The sequence below is a fragment of the Crassostrea angulata genome, chromosome 10, assembly GCF_025612915.1.
Source record: "Crassostrea angulata isolate pt1a10 chromosome 10, ASM2561291v2, whole genome shotgun sequence".
Taxonomy (NCBI): Eukaryota; Metazoa; Mollusca; class Bivalvia; order Ostreida; family Ostreidae; genus Magallana; species Magallana angulata.
The window spans coordinates 47,205,718-47,211,952 of record NC_069120.1 but is presented as its reverse complement, the minus strand read 5'-3'; positions in this window follow the sequence as shown (position 1 = coordinate 47,211,952).

Sequence of the window (6,235 nt, the reverse complement as noted above, 5' to 3'; positions counted from 1 at the left end):
ATCGGACAAAAATCTTCTAAATTCCAGACTAAGTGAACAACGTTAACGCTATCTACTACAACAAAGGAACTACCCCAAATAACTAGTTGAACATGTAATCAAAAAGCCACATGCCATGATAGAAATGAGCTACTACAGATACAAGATAAAGCAGAAAAATGTGTTATTCCATACGTCTCAACACACAACCCGCAAAATCAAGAGTTTTACCAAATTACAAAAAGCAACCTTCCACTTTTAGAACGTGATAAAAAATTAATGAAGTCTTAAACTTTCAGACATTAAAAGTAACCGACAAAGTCCGTCTCTGAAAAAGATTTTAACACGTGCCATATTTAAAAATTGGAAGCCAAGATGTGCAACCTGTCCTTCCCTACATGAAGGGCAACAATTCAAATTCAAAAACGGCAGATATTTTAAGATACACTCCTCTATTACACGTGAAAGTCCCAATTTAATCTACGTTATGACATGTGCTTGATGTGGGGAACACTATATTGGTCAAACCGGGTATACCCTCAGACATCGAATGACCGTCCACCGACAACAAATTCGTGAAACAAAATACCAGTGCACGGCTGTTAGCGGACATCTCAGAAACTGTGCCAAAAACATTTTCCGAACTTTACAATGTGTCCTATCTATAAATTTTATAAAACAACTACCGAAAAAGAACGTGAAACAAAAGAAAAACATATCAATTCATTATATAAACCAAAACTAAATGCACTATAATTATGAATATTTGAATATATTTTATGTTTTTCATGTACAATTATAGAATATTTGAATATATTATATGTTTTTTCCGTACTATTACAAAACGCTGTGCTATGACAACCTAATGAAATCTATATATAGTTGATGTTATATGACGTCACAATGATCATTTGAAATGTATATACTTATGTATCTATGGTGATTGTTCAAAACTCCTGAAGATTAGAATGAAACTGGTACAGTTTTGAATCGGCTTTTTGTTATTTTATATATATATATATATATATATATATATATATATATATATATATATATATATATATATATATATATATATATATATATATATATTTATATATATATTATGTTCACTTGTCAGTTCTTTAAGTCGACTTGTCACTTATTCACGTGGTTAAGAATTCAACACGTTAACCTTTCCACCAATTTGTGCCACCCATTTGAAATAATATTTTCTGACAAGTCGACATAATCATCTTTTAAGTCGATATAATTATTTGACAAGTCGACATAATTATCTGACAAGTCGATATAATTATTTGACAAGACGACATAACATCTGACAAGACAACATCATTATCTGACAAGTCGACTTACAATATAAATGATAATTTTCTTTAAACTAGTGGCCATATTATTTTTTCTGTCAGATAATTATGTTAACTTGTCAGATCTTTATGTCGACTTGTCAGATGATTATGTAAACTTGTCAGATATTTATGTCGACTTATATGGTATCATGATGACAAGAAAATGGCAGTTGGTGGCACTATTACGCTTTGACAACAAAATGTTGAGTCTCTATAGTCACTATGGTTATTTTCTGACAAGTCAACATAAAGATCTGACAAGTTGACATAAATATCTGATAAGTCGACATTATCATATGAGAAGTTAACATAATTATCTGACAAGTGGTGGCAGATCTATGCCACCATAGAATTGATCTCAGTTTTCATCACAGGAGAGACAACTGTAAATGTTGCTATTTCTTCAAAACTTCAAATGTTTGAATAACCTTTATTTACAATTTGTCAATTGCATGTGCGTATGAGTTTATGTAATTAATTATGGATGGGCAATTTGTTTATTTTTGGGTCCGGTAAAACTTAGTGTATTATGTAACTTCCGCCCAGCATCTCTGTGCACATGGTTTGACGAGAACGATAAACGAATTGTAACGCTTAGTGACTTGGTCAGGGGAACAAGATATTTTACAATATTATGCATACGTTTACATAAATCAAGAACAAATCAAAGTTTGTTGAACAATTTGTTAAACATAAACATGAAAATACTTTACAATTATTCAACACCAACAAAAGCACAACAAATAAATCTAGTGACAAAGCATAGATTAAAAAACATCACACAAAATACAACATTTTTGGCCTTCTCGGGGGCTACTCACATATAAAACTGAAAAACTCCTGGGTTGACACCATTAGGAAATTATTAGCTGTAACTTAAGAAACCCGGTGTTGTATAGCAGTTTTCCCCCCATAGTAGCTTTTCCCCTCGGACAACCTACTATATAGTAGCCTTTCCCCCGGGGGGAAAAGCTACTAAATAGTAGCTTTTCACCCATAGTAGGGTTTCTCCCTCACGTTTTTGGTTCAGATTTTATAAAAAATATTTATGGAAATCCAGTAAGAATTAGAATCAATGTTTTTACACTCCAAGGTTGCATACATGTATATCTGCATTCATACAGGTTAAGTTTCGTTTTGCGGATTTATTATTTTTATTGACAATGCTGAAAGTTGAACATGTGTGTACTGGAATTACACATAGAACTTAATTAGGTAATTTATTGAAAAAAGATTTACAAGTTATACACTTATATGCATAATTCTGTGTTCTGAAATTGTATTAAGCGAGAATGTTTTAAGAATTTTTTGATAAATCTATCAGACTGTCTGTTTGTGAAAATTTCATCCAGGCTAAACCTCTGTTTTAGAAAAATTTTGTTTCTGATGTTTCAGAGCCCGATTTTTAAAATCCTGTTATAACAATTATAGTGCATATTCTTTAGGGGCCAATGTCTCATAAACTAGAGATGACCATATCACCATATTTTTATAGTGGCAGTGGTTTACCACTTGAAGATGACTCTGAAAATTTCAGCCCTCAGGGTAGGGGCCCTTGATGTTTCAGGGCCCGATGTTTAAAACCCCATTATAATGATTGAATAGTGTTCTATAAGTGGGGATCCGAATCTCAAATTCAAGAGATGACCAATTAACCATCTGTTCACAGTGATAGTGGTATACCACTAGTAGATGACACCGAAAATTTAAGCCCCCATGCAGGGTAGGAGCCTTTGTTGTTTTCGAGTCCGTTGTTTGAAATCCAATTATAAAGAATATGTATTTTTTAGGGCCCCATATCTCAAAAACTATAGATGACCACATGAACATATTTTTACGGTCATTTAAAAATAAAAACATCATTTAAAAAATACACAATCACCCATATATTTCTTTATCAAAATTATTGAAAATTACGTTTAATTCTGCTCTTTTTTTTAAATTTACGAACAAGGTACGCGAGTAAAATTCATTATTCTTCAAAACATTTAATCAATTCATAAGATGACTAATGATAAAATAAATAACTAGATAAATAAATCAATAAACTTTTATTCATAAAAGGAGAAACCGAAAATTAAAAATAAATAACCAACCTAAGCGCATATACGACTTTTTTACTTGTTAGTTGATTAGAAGAACAAGCTTATATTTAAAAAAAAAAGTCAGCTCATCACAATATATGTGTTTGTTGTTTTGTTTTTTTTTTTGGAGGGGGGGGGGTGTTTTGTTTAATTACCCTTGTTAAATTGTTCGAAGAAATAATGTGGTACACAAGTAAATCTTTATTGCAAAAATATGAAACAAATAGTACAAGAAATCATATTGACGCAAGCGTCAGATGGGCCGCTAAAATATAATTGTTGTAGGAACCATCATTGGTTGTTTACTTAAAAAAAAAAACACACCACAAAGAAGAAAATAACGAGTTGGTTAACGTTGTAATAATTTTAATGCTAAATTTTAATTACTATATTTTCAGCAACACGTTTTGAATTTTAACATTTTACTTTTATCATTAAGAATAGAGTTCTTTACTGTAAGCATTTCTAACGGTAATTGTATGATCATTGCCATAGTATGAAGTAATGGAGAACACATTGATTTGTACATTATTCTAATACAAAGTTCAACTCATCATTATTCTCTTGGAGATTGTGTATTTCAAACTATCTTGATTTTTTTGTTGCATTGTATTGAATTAAAACTTAATGCATTAGTTTATATGATTTCAAGAGACCACATAATAAAATAGAAATGGGTTATTTTAAAGGTACATATAAGATCATACTCATCCGGTAGAATCTGCACAATTTTAAGGGTAAAAATAAACGGATATTTTTTTTTTCGTAAATGGAATTATAAATCTTATCCACATTTCAGTTTGTGAAGATAATTTTGGTTATTTCAAAAGAATCAAAAATAAATCAGGTTAGCTCAAATTTTTAGGTCAATTCAAATTTCAGTTCTTTCATATTTTTGCCAAACGCATAAACGAATTCTGTGATTGACAGGCTTCTATAAAGTCTTGGGTCTTTTTCTCTTCTCCATATTTATTTTTTTGTCCCTGAGAGAAATGGCGTTGGTCGTTGGTATCAGGAGCTGCGCCAGGTTTACGTCGTTGCCTTCAATAATGGCCTTACGAATCGAAGGGGACACAGTTTCCACAAAGGGCAATGATTCAATCGCATAACCAAACTTTGTTTTTTTAAGAAAGCTTGACCTACCCTCGACACTTTGGCTTGGATTCTGTAGAGCGGATTGTAGAGTGAAACCATCGTGATGATCGTCCTCGGGCCTCTGCTGTTCCTGTGTGATCGACCGTCCCGTATCCTGCATCAGAACTCGTTGCTTGATCGCTGTATACTTTACTTGATACGATTCTTAGTTCATCTTGTAGCTTAGACACTGTTTCCGTTAGAGTCGAGATCGTTTGCATAAGTTGGCGATGGTCGCCGCCATCTTGGTATGCGTTCCCGTTACTCGAGCCCGAGGCTAACTCTACGGGGCGATCTTCAACATGTTCCACGCGACGACGACTAAGGGTCAGGTCCTTCACCTTCTTCAAGAGCTCACTCTTTTTGTCGGACTGACGAAAAGTAACGCTGTTCTTTCTCAACTCCTCTATGAGTTTTTCGACTGTCCAGTTCTCGGGTCTGTTACGATCGTACGGGGCACCTGCACTAGATCTCGCTCGTGCACTACGGCGGTCTGCAATGGTAATCCCGTGAAATTGAAGAAAATGTTAATGTACTGCGATGATTACGTCACAGTTTGTAAAGCTGGTCGAAAGTTTGGAAAAAATAATAATTAAAATCACAATGCGTCTGCTTAGCTAGGATCTGGAATGATGTTACAGAACTTCATGTCAACTTTTTAGTTTTGAGGCTAAAATCTGTCATTGATGTTGCATTTCTACAGGAAGTGCCTCTATCCTATGATGCCAGAGTAACAACAGCCAAAATATTGATAGAAGTAGAAGAATTTGAGGTACAAATCCATTTTGACAAATGATGCCATTTAATGATTTTGTGTATTTGATTGCGAGAGTGAGAGCTTAACATGTGAAAAAAGAGAGGAATTATTTAAATTTTAAAAATTAGGTATTATAACTTCAGGTTCTAAATTGTTTGGAATTATATACAGGATCTATAAATATCATTTTTTTCTCCATGAATATATCTAAATCAACATTTTGTTATAGCGAACTAGAATCACATAAATGATAATAATTTTGAAGACTCTAAACTGTACATTTAGTTGAATTTAGGACCTACAGTATCTGACTACAAAAAAGATGCCTGAAACTGTTATCTCTATAACAAAATTTAAACTTTTATAGTGGTCACATTAATAGATATTTCCTGTTGATTTATATTTGTAGACTGCAATTACTGTTTTGGAAGGCTTACTGGATGAGAATGAAGATGGCCCACAGGTTTGGTATATGATTGGATGGGCTAATTATTTACAAGGGGGGGGGGGTTACAAATCAAAAGCAAGATTTTATCTCAAGAAATGTAAAGAGGTAAGATAAAATATAAAACAAAAGGTTTCTTTCTTTGTAGATCAGTTATATTTTGTAAAAGTTTTTTTTAAAAGGTACAGGAAAATTTACTTAAATACAAAGGATTTTTAATTTAAAAAGTACGATATTAATTTGGTTACAAGTTCTTACCTCTTTTGCTTAATTTGAAACTTTTGTGGCATAGTCTGGTGGATTAATTGAAAACAAATTTTAACATTCTTTATTCAAAGGTATACGTGAAAACAAAATACGAGGATGAGGGGATACTGAAGCACACAGAAGAACTGCTTACTGAGCTTGGTCCAGGTAAAGGCGTACAATTTGAAGTTTTCAAATTTTTATATATGAAACAGATAAGTTATGGTGATGCTGTACGTGT